At 49.1% G+C, this 15,257-nt stretch overlaps 1 protein-coding gene across 3 annotated transcripts in view; it reads left to right on the forward strand.

Annotated features, from left to right (window-relative positions):
* Positions 1 to 15,257, forward strand: part of LOC123578785 (death associated protein) — a 66,023-nt gene that overhangs the window by 17,103 nt on the left and 33,663 nt on the right. The window lies entirely within an intron of this gene.

Here is a 15,257-nt window from a genome sequence, read left to right on the forward strand (position 1 = left end):
AAAACAGTATTCTGACCGGATACTCTAAGACTGAAGACAACACACACACACTCACACACACACACACACACACACACACACACCTGTCCCAAAATGCTGCACACTAGTTAGTAGATGTGTTTCTTACAGGGGTTTGGGTTAGCAATTCTGAAATTGCTTTGGTGTTTGAACAAGTATATAAATATGTCGTGGATACTGAGAGTGAAGCTTCTCACTGCCAGAGGGAGAGGTTACAGCTGGAAAGAGGGAACTGAAATGAGCTTTGTGGCATTGAATTGAATTAGAGGTATTCGTATGAACTCCGTTTTAAAAGACGGGTGGATGGATAGGAGACAACAGACAGATGTGTACATGCAGGCAGAAATGAAGATGGGGCACCTGGGTGGCTCAGTTGGTTAAGTCTCTGACTTGATTTCAGCTCAGGTCATCAGCTCATGGTTCATGAGTTCAAGCCAGGCATCGGGCTCTGCGCTGACAGGGTGGAACCTGCTTGGGATGCTTTCTCTCCCTCTCTCTCCGTCCCTCCCCCACATCTATCTCCCTCTCTCTCTGTCTCTCAAAATAAATAAATAAGCTTTTGAAAAGAAAAAATAAAGATAGATGGGGAGGGTTGGCACTCATACCTGTATTTCCTTGCTGTGTTCAGCAGGAGCCTAAACACCTATGAGAACTGACACCCATGTAACCCTGAGTGTCACTTGGACCCAGATCTTTGTTTCAAACACTTCTCCCCCATCACGGGAACCAGGGTTCCTTGCAGAAGTGGTAAATTCCAGGGTCGGGGCAGGAAAAATCCTAGGTGAGCCTGGAACAGCTTGTAGGGCCAGGACAAGAGGATGCAGTGTGACAGATGATGGGGCTCATCAGGACAGAAGGCCACTGGGAAGAGCTCCTCATGGCCAAAGCTGGGGCAGTCAGCAGCCAAATGACAGCACTGGATTATAACCCACAGGGTAAAATAAACATTCCTAAGTGCATCCTGATATAAGTAATTGAATATATAAAAGAGGAGAAGAGACAGCTCTCACAGAAGAATTTTAATTAAGAATTATGTAAGGAAGGAAATAGACCATCACCAACAGGCAAACAGCTCAGTCACCGTTGCAGACAAGATCCACCAATGGATGTTACGAAGAGTGGGAGGAAGTCTAAGGAGAAACGGGATATTTGCATAGTCTCAAATATCTCCCCCAGCATATGTATTAATTATAAAACAAGGAGTATTCTGGGGCGCCTGGGTGGCTCCATCGATTAAGCATCCAAATTCGGCTCAGGGCATGATCTCACGGTTCACGAGTTCAAGCCCCGCGTTGGACTCTGTGCTGACAGCTCAGAGCCTGGAGCCTGCTTCGGATTCTGTGTCTCCTTCTCTCTCTGCCCCTTCCCTGCTTGCTCTGTGTGTGTGTGTGTGTGTGTGTGTGTGTGTGTGTGTGTGTGTCTCAAAAATAAACATTAAAAACATAAAAAATTTAAAAAACAAAGGGTATCCTTACACTGGAGACCATGAAAAGGACACTTGTTTGCAGCGTAAAAACTGAAAGAAGACAGCAGAGTGCCATCTTGTCCGACCTCGTATGGAACTACACGTCAACGATCATTTTTTGCTGCTCTGCGCGTGTCTGTGGACCACCACGAAGAGTGCTGCGAGTGTTTGTTTCTCATCAGAATTCCACCTGCTGCTTTTAGCGTTCACCCGTGACCTTGCCTGGAAGTCATCACCGTATGGATGCTGTATCACTACGGGGCCACCATAACACATGCAACAAGGCAGTGGCTAAAATAACTGACGCATAGCGCCTCACAGTGGTGGAGGCTGGAAGTCCAAGATCAGGTGTCCCCAGGGTTGGTTCCTTCTGAGGCTGTGAGGGAGGATATGTCCTGTGCCCCCAGCCCCGGTTTCTGGTGGTTTGCTGGCCATCCTTGGCGTTCCTTGGCTTATAGATGCCTCACCTCGACCTGTGGCGATCCGTCCACGTGGTGTTCACCCCGTGTCTCTTCACATCATCTCTCTGTGTATGTCTGTCTCTGGGTCCGAGTTTCCCCTTTTTGTAAGGACATCAGCCATTGGATTAGGGCCGGCCCTAGAGACTTCATTTTAACTCAATTACTTCTGTAAAGACCCTATTTCCTAGAAAGGTCAAATTCTGGGGTACTGGGGGTAGGATTTTACATAGCCGTTATGCCAGTGGTAACCTGTGGCCATTTTAATGGTTCTCTCACTTCAAGTGAATTAAAAAAAAATTTTGTTTTAATATAATTTATTGTCAGATTTGTTTCTATACAACACCCAGTGCTTATCCCAACAAGTGCCCTCCTCAGTGCCCATCACCCACTTTCCCCTCCACCCCACCCCCCAAGGGATACAGGAACGCTAAAAAAAAATTTTTTTAACGTTTATTTATTTTTGAGGGAGAGGGAGAGTGCGAGTGGGGTAGGGACAGAGAGTGAGGGAGACAGAGGATCCAAAGCGGGCTCTGCCCTGACTGCAGAGAGCCCAATATCGGGCTCGAATTCACAAACGATGAGATCGTGACCTGAGCCGAAGTCAGACGCTTAACCGACTGAGTCGCCCAAGTGCCCCCAAAGTGAATTCTTTTTTTTTTTTTTTTCAACTTTTTTTTATTTATTTTTGGGACAGAGAGAGAGAGACAGAGCATGAACAGGGGAGGGGCAGAGAGAGAGGGAGACACAGAATCGGAAACAGGCCCCAGGCTCTGAGCCATCAGCCCAGAGCCCGACGCGGGGCTCGAACCCACGGACCGCGAGATCGTGACCTGGCTGAAGTCGGACGCTTAACCGACTGCGCCACCCAGGCGCCCCTATTTTTTTTTTTTTATTTTTTTTTTCAACGTTTATTTTTTTGGGGACAGAGACAGAGCATGAACGGGGGAGGGGCAGAGAGAGAGGGAGACACAGAATCGGAAACAAGCTCCAGGCTCTGAGCCATCAGCCCAGAGCCTGACGCGGGGCTCGAACTCACGGACCGCGAGATCGTGACCTGGCTGAAGTCGGACGCTTAACCGACTGCGCCACCCAGGCGCCCCTAAAGTGAATTCTTAAGAAATAAACAGATCCCGAGAAACTTAACAGAAGACCATGGGGGAGGGGAAGGGGAAAAAAAGGTAGAGAGGGAGGGAGCTAAACCATAAGAGACTCTTAAAAACTGAGAATATGAGGGTTGATGGGGGGGTGGGAGGGAGGGGAAAGGGGGTGATGGGCATTGAGGAGGGCACTTGTTGGGATGAGCACTGGGTGTTTATGGAAACCAATCTGACAATAAATTTCATATTTAAAACAAGGAAGTAAACATTTATAACTGAAGCTAAGGGATAGCACAGCCTACATGCCTGAGATTACTTCTCTAAGTCATCATCTGTATTGGAACGTTAGTTGCACCATGTGTTGAGCCAATGTCAGCATCATCCGTACTTTCCGGTGTGGTCTTTTCTATCCAGGCTAGTTGTCAGCTGCCGTTTAGAAGAGCCGTGTCCTCCCTGAGATGCGTGAAGATGCCAGTGGGCTGGGGGTGCTGAGTGCCCACTGGCTACCAACGTCTGTCCTGTTACGGGCGCCCTGTGCTGGCGGGCGGGGCCCATGACACGGCGGCCACAGACCCCTGCCCTGGGCTGAAGGCAGAGAGTTGATGTGGTGGCATCAGGCGACCCGGAATGTCCTTGGGAAGGGGGTACGTGGCTGTCACCCGCTTATGGCCTGAGATGCCTCCTGCAGGGAGAAGCGGTTCTGAGGGCACCGTGTGAGCCCAGAATAGAAAGCCCGAGATCTCACGGCGGCCCGAAGAGCGCCGAACTGCCCTGACTGCCGCGGTGACGAAATGGGGGAGACTCTGGGCGCAGGTGGGCGCCTCTCACTGCCAGGTTTGCCTACGCGAGACTCGTAGATCAGTGCTCTACATCTGCAGGTGACACGGGGCAGGGGTGCAGCGTCAGCATTCGTATACCGGCAGGGAGCGGCGAAAGTGATCCTTCAGCCGGTGGCAGCTTGGGCAGGAGAACGCTGACAGAGCAGGTGCGGGTCCCCACATCCCCACACGGCTGCCCGGGTCGGCCGGTGGCCCCTGTGACGGGCTGCCGGGGGAGGGGTGTCCATCTGCGGTCACAGAGTCTGCAGCCTGTCCTGATGTCAGCCCTCCCTCCCTCTGCTGGGGACCCCTCCCGAGTCCCCAGCTTCCAGCAGGTATGAACTGCTATCAGGCTGGCAGCCTCTCCCGGAGAAGCAGGGTATCCATTTCCTAGGGCTTCCGGAACAAAGTGCCACAGACGGGTGGTTTCCACAGCAGAGGCGTTCTCTCGAAGTTCTAGAGACAAGGATGTCAGTGGAGCCAAGTGCCCTCGGAGGCACTAGGGAAGGAGGCTTTCCAGGTGTCTCCCCCGGTGGCTGGCAGTTAGTTCCTTGGCTGGTGGCCACATACAGATCTTCACCTGGCGTTCCTCCTGTGCCTGTGTCTGTGTCCAGTCTCCCCTTTCATAAGGACGCCATCCTGTTGGGTTAGGATCCCTCCCTGCCCCAGTGTGACCTCATCTTAACCAACCACACTTGTAACCACCCCATTTCCAAACAAGATGACATTTTGAGATACTGGGGGTAAGGACTTTAACTGAGAAATTGGAAGGGGACCCGGGGCCCCTGGGTGGCTCAGTCGGTTAAGCATCCGACTTTCGCTCAGACTTCCTCTTGCGGTCTGTGAGTTCGAGGCCCGCATCGGGCTGTGTGCTGACAGCTCAGAGCCCGGAGTCTGCTTTGGATTCTGTGTCTCCCTCTCTCTCTCTCCCTGCCCTCCCCCTGCTCGTGCTGTGTGTGTGTGTGTGTGTGTGTGTGTCTCTCTCTCAAAAATAAATAAACATTAAAAAAACGTTTTTCCCGGAAGTGGCTGATGAACACAGACCACAAAGTGTCCCAGAACTCGCAGGCATTAGCATCGTCAGGAACTCAGCCTCTGAGTTCTCTTTTCACGGAGATGGGCTCCAACGGAACGCTCGAGCCTGGCAGGTAGCGATTCAGAGGCTCGATGCTCTGCCGTGGGACGGAGCGTACGGGCATCCATGTGGCCCGGGAGCTTGGCTGGACCCCTTCCATTTGGGGCTGAGAAGGACGGTACTGAAGGCCCAGCGTTCCCCCAGCGCCTGGTGCTGCCACCGATCAGCTCGGAGGCAATATCTGGTTCCGGAACGGATGCGGGGACCAGGCCTGATGGCTTAGCTTCTGAGTGCCCCATGCCTGCTCCCTCTCTCTCCACAGGCCTGCAACCTCCTTATAAGACTGTCATCCCTCCCCCCACCCACCCACAGTGGGAGAGCTCTTTTTATCAGATGGAAGGAGGGAAGCAGGGAAATGGAGCTATCAGTTTTCCCCTCCAGACACCGCTCTGTGTATCTGCAGTGGAGTCAGCCTCTTGGAACGGATGAGTCTTTTGTTTTCATGGTGTTACTCAAAGGGTTGCACTATTTATCAGGAGCATTTTCTTATTACATAAACATATGAACTGAATTTAAATCAGCTCTCCAGTGCTTGGACTTTATAGAATGAAGTATGGAATAGTAGCTTCATGGAATAATGCTACATATAAGAATAACTACATAGAAACAAGAGCCCTTTATGGAGTTTGCTACATTCTAATGATTATGCCTGAAATTTTTAAACCTTCTATTTAAATACACTCTATTGACTTCAACTGTCTCAGAATCCACAGCACTCAGAAAACACTTTGGTGAATCAGTGATAATACAGCTTAGACTCTGATTCTTTAAAGGGAAAATAGTTGGGATGCCTGGGTGGCTCAGTAGGTTAAGCATCTGACATTGGCTCGGGTCATGATTTTGCGTTCATGAGTTCAAGCCCTGTGTCGGGCTCTGTGCTGACCGCCCAGAGCCTGGAGCCTGCTTTGGATTCTGTGTCTCCCTCTCTGTCCCTCTCCTGCTCATACTCTGTCTTTCTTTCTTTTCAAAAATAAAGATTGTTTTAAAAAAGGCAAAATAGTTAATCAACTTTATTAACTTGATTACTTCTTATTTCCCAGCTAGAAAAGGAGGTCAGTGAGGTAAGGCCAGTGTGGAGGAAGAAAAGTCTTTATTCTTATGGACATCTTCTATTGGACCCATAGCTCTCTCTGGGCAAGATAGTTACTTTGGCTTTTGGCTGTGTACAACCTCTAACGCAGGGCTGCAGTCATTAATGTAAAACGAATTTGGACTGGAGTCATGAGGATAGTGTTAGAATCGAGGAATTCTCATAGAATCATCAGATTTAGAGCTGGACATGACCTGATAGATCACCTAATCCAAGGAAGATGTCAGATGTTACCAAAGATCTAGAAGGGTCTAGATACCAAAAGCAAAACATCTATAGGGTAGAGACCCACAACGTTTTTTTATATTAAAATTAAGCCCTTGCCAACTTCTGGGTATATCTCCAAAAGATTTGAAAGCAGGGTCTCAAAGAGAAATTTTCACAACCATGTTCCAGCCATTTCTGTTCCACCATTGACATGGCACCACGGGAAAGATGGGTCTTCCCCTAAGGGGAAACCAGACTAGGATCTTCACGGATGTTGCTTCAAGAATCATGGTCAAGTCTGAGGTTAAGGATTTTGCAAATAGGGCACAATCGTGGGTTGTTTGGTGTGCCGGTGGAAAGGTGGCTGGCCGTGGCCCCCCTCACATTCTGCAAAATACAGCTCCCCCCAGGACAGCTGCATAGCAGTGGAGAAAACAGTGTGTCTGTGGTACTCCAGGAGTTTGTCCAAAAGTTGGACTGCCACCACTAACTTTGTATTCTAGATAATTTTGAATTTGTATGTTGGGACTAGAGCTTAAATGACATCTGTTCACTGTTCCTTCGTGGCAGGCTCTCTCAGCACGATGACAATGAGATTTAGAGCATCTTCAGCCAGTCTGACTAAACATAAAGGAGTAATTGCTATTTTCTGGGGGGTGTCGAGGGAGGTGGGGAATGAAGGGAAGGACCGCTAAGATGACAGAGCAGAAATAGGAAGTTTTGATGTGGGCACTTACCTTCCAAGATGGCAGTTGATTGTAAAACTTAAGCTTGGTTCCAGAAGTACTAATTCTTCTCCTCCAGGACAGCTTGAGCTCTGCAGCTAAGGTTAGCTTTCAGCACACGTGGCGTCAGTAGAAAGTGGACATGATGGAATAGTTCTACCCCCTTTGTGGGGCAAGGGTAACTGCCCTCCTGCAATTTTGGCTAAGTTCTGTGGGTTGACCGAAAAACTAGGACAATTAACACAACGTGAATGTTGTTAGTTAACACGCTGCCAATTAACATGGGGAAGTTGATACTCTGAACCTAGAAGCATATGCAGAATTGTGATAAGGCAGAAATATGGGGAGTCTGAGTCAGGGCAAATGGTGTAAATGAGCATTTTGCAAAAGGCAAAGGAGGTGATGTTGCTGATGCTGGAGGGAGGGCCAGGCTGGCTCCGTCCCCACTCCCTCGTCCTCTGTGGATCTCTTTCCCTCTCTATACTCACTTTGGCACAAGGGCTGCGTGTGCCATGGCTGTGCAAAGGCGTGCTGCAGCATGCCTGCCCAAAATTCCTACCTTCGGGCGAGATATGTCCTTCCTGAGTTCCCCCTAAGTGGAACCTAGGAGTGTGGTGATGATACCCATTTACCTGGACTTCCTGGCAGGTCGGGTTTCTAAAGAACATTCTTAGATCTGTGAGATTATACATCAGGGGGCACCTGGGTGGCTCGGTTGGCTAAGCATGTGACTCTTGATTTTGGCTCAGGTCATGATCTCGAGCCAAGTCCCGCGTGTCTGTGCATGCACTCACGCACTCTCTCTGTCTCAAAATAAATATTTAGAAAACAAAGATTCTACGTCAGCATCACTATTTTAATTTCTTGACCCCAGAATCTATGACTCTGTACACCTTCTCTTTATATCTCACTTCCCTGAAGCTCCGGAAAACAAGGCAAAACAAATTGAGTGTCAGTCGTCCGCCAAAGCTCTCCATTGTCTTTTTTGCCTGTCCCTTGGGCTGAGTCTGAATGTTCCCCCAGAGCTTTAAGTGTGTGTGTGTGGGGGGGTGGATTTCTGGACTCTGGATTCTGTCCCGTTGGTCTGTGTCTGTTTTTTTGGGTCAGTACCATACTGTTTTGATTACAGTAGCTTTGTAATATAGTTTGAAACCAAGAAGTGTGATGTCTTCAGCTTTGTTCTTCTTTCTCAGGACTGCTTTGGCTATTTGGGGTCTTGGTGGGTCCATACCAAGTTTAAGATGGTTTTCTTCTATTTCTGTGAAAAATGTCATTGGAATTTGGGTAACGACTGCTTTGAATGTGTGGATTGCTCTGAGTGGTCTGGACCTTTTAACAGTGTTAATTCTTTCGATCCATGAGCACAGGATGTCTTTCCGTTTACTTGCATCTTCTTCATTTTCTCTCATCAGCATTGTACAGTTTTCAGTGTGTAGATCTCTCACCTCCTTTATTCAATGTATTCGTAAGTATTTTATAATTTTTGATGCTATCGCAAATGGGATTTTTTAAGTGTCTTTTTTGGCTGGTTTGTTGTTTGTGACTAGAAAGGTAGTTGATTTCTGTGTATTGATTCTGTATCCTGCATCTTTATGGAATTTGTTTATCACTTCTAACACTGTTTTAGTGAAGCCGTTGGGATTTTCTAAGATTACGTCATCTATAAACAGAGGCAGCTTCACCTCTTCCTTTCGGACCTGTATGCCTGTTATTTCTGTTTCTTGCCTGATTGCTCTGGCTAGGACTTCTAGTACTGTTAATAGAATAGGAGTTTTGAGAGCAGGCACCTTTTCTTGCTTTTGATCTTCTCAGCAAAGCTCTCAGTGTTTCACCGTTGAGTATTACATCAGCTGTGGAATTGTCCCAGAGGCCTGTGTCTTCGTGTGTGTGTGTGTGTGTGTGTGTGTGTGTGTACATGCAGGTGCACACAGAAGAAGCCTGTACAGTGATGGGATTACCGTTGCTGCTCAGCTAAGCAGCAGTGATAGAGGCTACTCAGCAACCAGCAGAATCTGGTCTTCCAAGTCCCCGCACCAGCGCTGTCACCATCCCATAGCCTGTCTTCTCTGACCAAGGAGAGGGCAGAGGCTCTCAAATTTCAGAGTGCTTACAAATCCCCTGGGAATGCAGACCCCACCTCAGCAGGTCTGGGGTGGGGCCTGAGACCCCGTTTCTCACAGGCTCCCAGGGGGCGCGGCTTGTTCTTATCCCACTTGGAGTAGTGAGACCCCATTCCAGTCTCTGTAACGCTGATAAAGTTTATGTGCTTCTCAGAAATGTGTCAACACTACGTCAGATGTAAAAAATGTTATATGAGGGGCGCCTGGATGGCTCAGTCAGTTGAGTGTCTGACTTCAGCTCACGTCATGATCTTGCTGTTCATGAGTTCAAGCCCCACGTGAGGCTCTGTGCTGACAGCTCAGATTCTGTGTCTCCTCTCTCTGCGCCCCCCCCCCACTCATGTGTGCGCTCTCTCTCTCAAAAATAAACATAAAAAAATATTTTTAAAAATGTTATGTGAATAATTTATCCTTTCGCTATCTATAAATAAATACAACTTCCTGATTGATCATCCTATTTAGAAGTACTCCAGACAGGAGAAGAGAGACAGTATAAGTGAGAACTATATATTGGGCTTTTTTCTTTTAAATGTTTGTTTATTTACTTTGAGAGAGAGAGAGAGAGAGAGGAAGAGAGCACAAGCAAGGGAAGGGTGGAGGGGGAGGGGGTTGCAGAGAGAGAGAATCCCAAGCAGACTCTGCAGCTTTCGGCACAAAGCCCGATTCGGGGCTTGAGCCCACAAACTGTGAGATCATGAGCTGAGCTGAAACCAAGAGCCTGATGTTTGACTGAGCCACCCAGGCACCTCCTAGCTGTTGGACTTTTTTATGGGACTTTCATCTATTTGGAAGGTGTCAGTCAGCCTGTTGAGTGTATGATACGTCTCATCTTAACTGGGCCCTGGGGAATAAGAAGTTCAGAAGACTGTCCCTGCTATCAAACAAGCAATTTAGCATCATTTGGAAAGTCGGACGGCCAAATCATGACAAACACAAGCCACCGTTAGACCAGGTGCCTTCCATACTTAGTCTTACTTTGTCCTCACCGCCTGCAAAGGGACGCAGTGTCTCTCCTGTTATGGATGAGGAAATCTGCTGAGAAACGCTGCTGACGTGCCCAAGGTCATCCTAACAGGAAAGGACACAAGTAAGATTTGAATCCAAATCCGTCCTGTTCCAAAGACTTGCCACTGTGCTACCCACCGCTTGTGTTCTGGCAACTAACCAACCCTCTTTTTCCAAAGAGTTTGGGGGCAGTTATTGAGAAGAGAGCCTCATTGTTTACCCCGAGTTTTAAAAGTTCAGAGACATATTTGCAGCACTAAGATTGTATTGGTAGATCCTGGTTTCCAGCCAAGCTCCCTTAAGATAGAGTTTCTGGGATTTTTCTTCTACCCCAACTGTCAACTCCAGCTTGCAGCTGTTCGAGGCACAGTGCAGGTGGCACGGGTCCCCAGGAGGGCATGCCCCACTGCCTCGGCCTGAATCATGGCGGCACGGCTCCAGCAAGTGCTGAGATCTCCGTGACAGAAGCCACAGAGCCAGGAAAATGACCATCCGCCTCAGGAGCGCCCAGCCCAGTGCGTGGGAGACACAGAGCACCAAGACTGGGGCCATCTTGATTTTAGAAGCCATAGATGGACGGAGATTCCTAAAGTCAGCAAAGAGAGGAAATCAGAGCAGAAAAGCACAAATAGGAGGAAGTTAGGGTAAAACCGATGACTCATGGCTACTGAATTCATTTTGACTCTAAGTGGAAAAAAGAAGTAAAAAGCCTTAAATGGGAAGGGTGGTGCCCACATGGGCCCAGAACAAACACTGCTAAAGAATGGAAGAGTGTGTTTTCATTTTGCCAGAGGCTCCGAATGGGATTATAGATAGAAACAAATGTCAACCCTTCCAGCTCGAGCAAGGCGGAGCCTGGGCGGTGGATTTCTACGAGAAAGGACTTTGTTGCCTTCGTTGGGTCAGAGGTCTGAAGCCTGAAGCCGAGGGGGGGGGGGGGAAGGAGGCCCAGGGCTGCAGGTGTCCATGGAACCCCCAGCATCTTCTGGGCACTCAGAGCTCCAGACTCTGCGCCTATGTGGCCGTGGTCCCTGGATGGGAGGTTCTGGAAACCCAAGCCTGAGGGTGAACACAAGGGCTCCTCCCTCTGAGTCACTGAGCTGGCATCCTTTAGGGGACAACAGAACCAGGAAGGAGAAATGTTTCCACTTGAAGCTTGAGTTTGACCCAACTCGGACTGGGTCTTTTGTCTGTTCGTTTATCTGTTGGTCTTTGTAGCTTTCTTTTTTGATCCTAGACCATCTTTACGACTATGAAACCAAGCAGTTTAGGGACATATAGTCTCCTAGGCTCAGGCTTCCCGTTGTCTGCCTGAAATGTGCATGAAGCAGCTTGGCCAGGAAAAGTCTGCGCTGGGGGACTCCCCACGTCCTAATCCATGGCTCCTGGGTCATCCCACCTACGGCACTAGCCTTCCGAGCCTGTCTCTTCATCGACAGCATGACATTTGTAGATGAGTCTTTTCTCTTGTGGGACTTTTATGATGAAAATAGAATGAGGAAAAATGAACACCTATAGGCTTTGAAGCAAACTAAAAGCACGCATGTGTGAAGTTCCTGTTCTGTGGCGGGGACTTTGCTGGACTCCGGAGGAGACGAGAAAACACAAGTGAGTCCTCGCGGAACTTGGAGACGCGGACAGGTCCTCAGTGGGACCCTTTGCCCTTCGATGGTGGTAGAGTCGATCCTGGGTGGGCGATGAGTCATTTCAAACTTAAACAGGATTAAAGGCACTGTGCTTTTAAGTCTTTTTAAAGTTTTTACTAAGAATTATTGTATGACATTTTTAGGATAACAGAAGGAAATGGACTGTCTGTGAGCTACGGTTGTTGAACAAATCTCTCGTTTCTTTAGTGCTATATGGTTTTTTTCTGCACCCAAACAATGCATCGTTTGTATTTCAGTATTTGCTTCAATAATCTTCCAAATGAACACCCTGAAAATGCACTCAGGTAACACACAGTCCCCACTACGAGGCAGAGGAAGAAGGACGAGGCTCCTTTTCATAGATCCTTGGGAGCCCTTTGTCAACACCGAAGTTGTCACAACTCAGCAGTACAATGAGGATGAAGATAATAGCATATAATAAAATGTATAGCCAACTCAGACCAAGATTTTTAATGAGGCAGGAGCTGGGTTTCACACATTTATTCTTTTGCGTTAGTATCTGGCCCAGAGCCTGCCATATAATCTCTCCTCACGAAGTGCTACGTGTTAATTAGGGACTGTAGCCTGCTCTCTTTTCCTTTACTAAAAATGCTCAAGCACTGCTTTGTTTTATTTCCTGCCTGGGTATTCTTTTTCAACGTTTTTTTTTTTTTTTTTTTTTTTTTTTATTTATTTATTTATTTTTGGGACAGAGAGAGAGCATGAACGGGGGAGGGGCAGAGAGAGAGGGAGACACAGAATCGGAAACAGGCTCCAGGCTCCGAGCCATCAGCCCAGAGCCTGACGCGGGGCTCGAACTCACGGACCGCGAGATCGTGACCTGGCTGAAGTCGGACGCTTAACCGACTGCGCCACCCAGGCGCCCCAGCTGCCTGGGTATTCTTAATGATCACTCCTATATATCTCCATTCATCATCTGTTATTTCTTCCCGAGAGTCCCCAAGACATGGCCCTACCACTACTTGTGTTAGGATGACCCAGGGGAGCTGAGTATCGTTTCCAAGGTTCCGTAGCCACTGAGTTGTTCTTACAAAGCGCCTGGGTGGACGAGGAGGCCCCAGTTAGACGACCTGAGGTGAGCCAGCTGCACCAGGAGCTGGCTGAGTGAGCTTTGCTCCGCAAATTGTATCTCTAGGAGAGGAGATACATATATATGTGGAAGGGCGGCTGAATTCTTTTCCATGGTTTGTAACATTGTCTTCTGTTTTGATCCAATGGGCTATTAATACTGTATCTTCTCTCTTCTATCAGCTTAAGAGTTTGTGACTATAAATGCTGTTTTGGAGAGACTGGATGTGTAGCCTCCTTTTATAAACCGCTTACTCTTCCAAGGGGACTGTCTGTGGCAGCCGGAGGCTTGAGAGGCAGCAGATACATAGGTCTATCTGCCTATGTTTCTTTGTCATTGACATTTTATCAAGGGACACGGCTCTAAAGGATGACCATGCCTTCTAATGGCCGGGACTTTGCGGCCCCAATGGCCAGAACCCTGAGGATGGGTAAAGAGGATTTTTCGGTACATTGATTACTGAAAGTCTTGCTATGCAGCTTCTGTGACGGATCCTCGGTTCTGTGGGCTTCTTGCTAAATGCAGTCTAAAGGGTGATGGGGAATAGTAATTGTGACAAAGAACCACCGTGAGCATTAGCTGTTGGGTGGTGGGTGTGAGCCGGGTATTGTCAGGGGCTAGGCGTTGTCCTGTAGACGTTGATGTTTCCCCAGTGCGTTTCCTTAGCGTGACTGGTACCTCCCCGTGGCACCTGCCTGGTGGGGTGTGACAGCCCACAGCTGAGCCCCCGGCAGCAGGGACCAGGTTTGCGGTTAGCAGCTGCTGTGGGAGGAACGCAGGACAGAAAAGATTTCTTCTTGCTGCCCAGGGGCGTACAGACTTCCAAGGGTGTTTACTTGGCACGACTGATCTATTCCTGAAAAGTTTCTCATAAATCACGATTTCTCGTATCAAGCTTTATTTCCCTGCTGACACGATTTCAGACCTTCAGCAGCCCCGTTTTCCCCGATTCTCCGCGGGTGGCACTCAGTGTCTTCTGTGCCCCCACTTCCTGTTGTCTCTGGAAACTGTGCACAACCAGTAAGCATGCTGAGACCCCAGGCTTCCTAAAATTGGCCCCGGCTGTCAGCCAGAGGGGCACTGCCACCGTGGGGTGGGCGCTGAGTCGGGAGGTATGGCAATTACTGAGGGCGACCCTGGTGTATCCTCGTGTCCTCTGCTGGAGAAATTAAAACTGGTATGCATCTCCGCTGAGTCAAGGCTGCCGCATCATCAAGAGGGCTCAGGTCACGTCCAACTTGGGATCATCAAATTAATTGTTACATGTGACAGACTGACATGGAAAGTGATAAATACCTCCGTGCGTTCTCCCTGTTAAAATTCCACGGTGAGTTTTCATGGCCGGGGAGCTCGGATGACGGACAAGGCAGGGGCTCCCTTCCTACAGCAGCCTGCCCTGCTTCGTGCCCTCGGAGCACTGGCCCTGTTTGCCTAGAAACCTTCATTAACGCATTGATTTCCTGCTGGTTGTGGCAGTTCTTAGCATTTTTCTTCTTTCTGCTCCCCAGATAACTCTGGGGAATTGCTTTCAAGGGGTGCTGTTCAGCTAGAAGTGACCCAGCAGCTATTTTATTGTTTATTTATTTTTGAGAGACAGAGAGAGGGTGCAAGTGGGGGCGGGGGGGGGGGTGAGAGCGAGAATCCGAAGCAGCTCCAGGCTCCAAGCGGTCAGCACAGAGTCCGACGCGAGGCTCGAACCCAGGAACTGTGAGATCATGACCTGAGCCGAAGTCAGACGCTTAACCGACTGAGCCCCCCAGGGGCCCCTAACCCAGCAGCTACTTTATAAGCACATTTGCCGGGTCCTCAAGAAGTACCTGTCCGATGGCCCACAGGTCAGGCAGACAGCAGCCAGTTGCCAGAGTTTCTCAAAGTCAGAACCTGCTGCCGTGGGAACCCACAACCGGTCAGACTTCCACCCTGTGTCCCTGTGTCCCCATGGGGAGAGGGGAACAGACCATGGACTCGGCTACCTGAGTGTCACCCGCAGGTGGGTGGGCGCGTCAGTAGCACCTGGGCTGGAAAGTTACCCCTGATGTATTTAGAGCCAGGCTGTCACTTCCTGAATGCTCTGGAGTGTTCCTTCTAAGGAGCAAAGCCGGGACACCTGCTGAGACTTCCCCACTCTCTCTAGTAGCCGCTCAGCACCTGTGCTCCCCATTCCTCCCCGTCCCCTTCACTGTGCTGTGGGCACTTAAGGCTCAACTTCAGGAAGTCCCTACAGGGGGGACCCATGACCCCCGATGGGAGACCCCACAGTGTGCGTGTCTGCACGGCTGTTCCTTCCTTCTCGAAACCCTTTCAAATTCGTTCCTTTACGTTCTTCCCAGTTTTCTTTTTGTTTGCTCATATTACAGGTTTTCTTGCCCTAAGAAGTAGG

This window comes from Leopardus geoffroyi, chromosome A1 (genome assembly GCF_018350155.1).
Source record: "Leopardus geoffroyi isolate Oge1 chromosome A1, O.geoffroyi_Oge1_pat1.0, whole genome shotgun sequence".
Lineage (NCBI taxonomy): Eukaryota > Metazoa > Chordata > Mammalia > Carnivora > Felidae > Leopardus > Leopardus geoffroyi.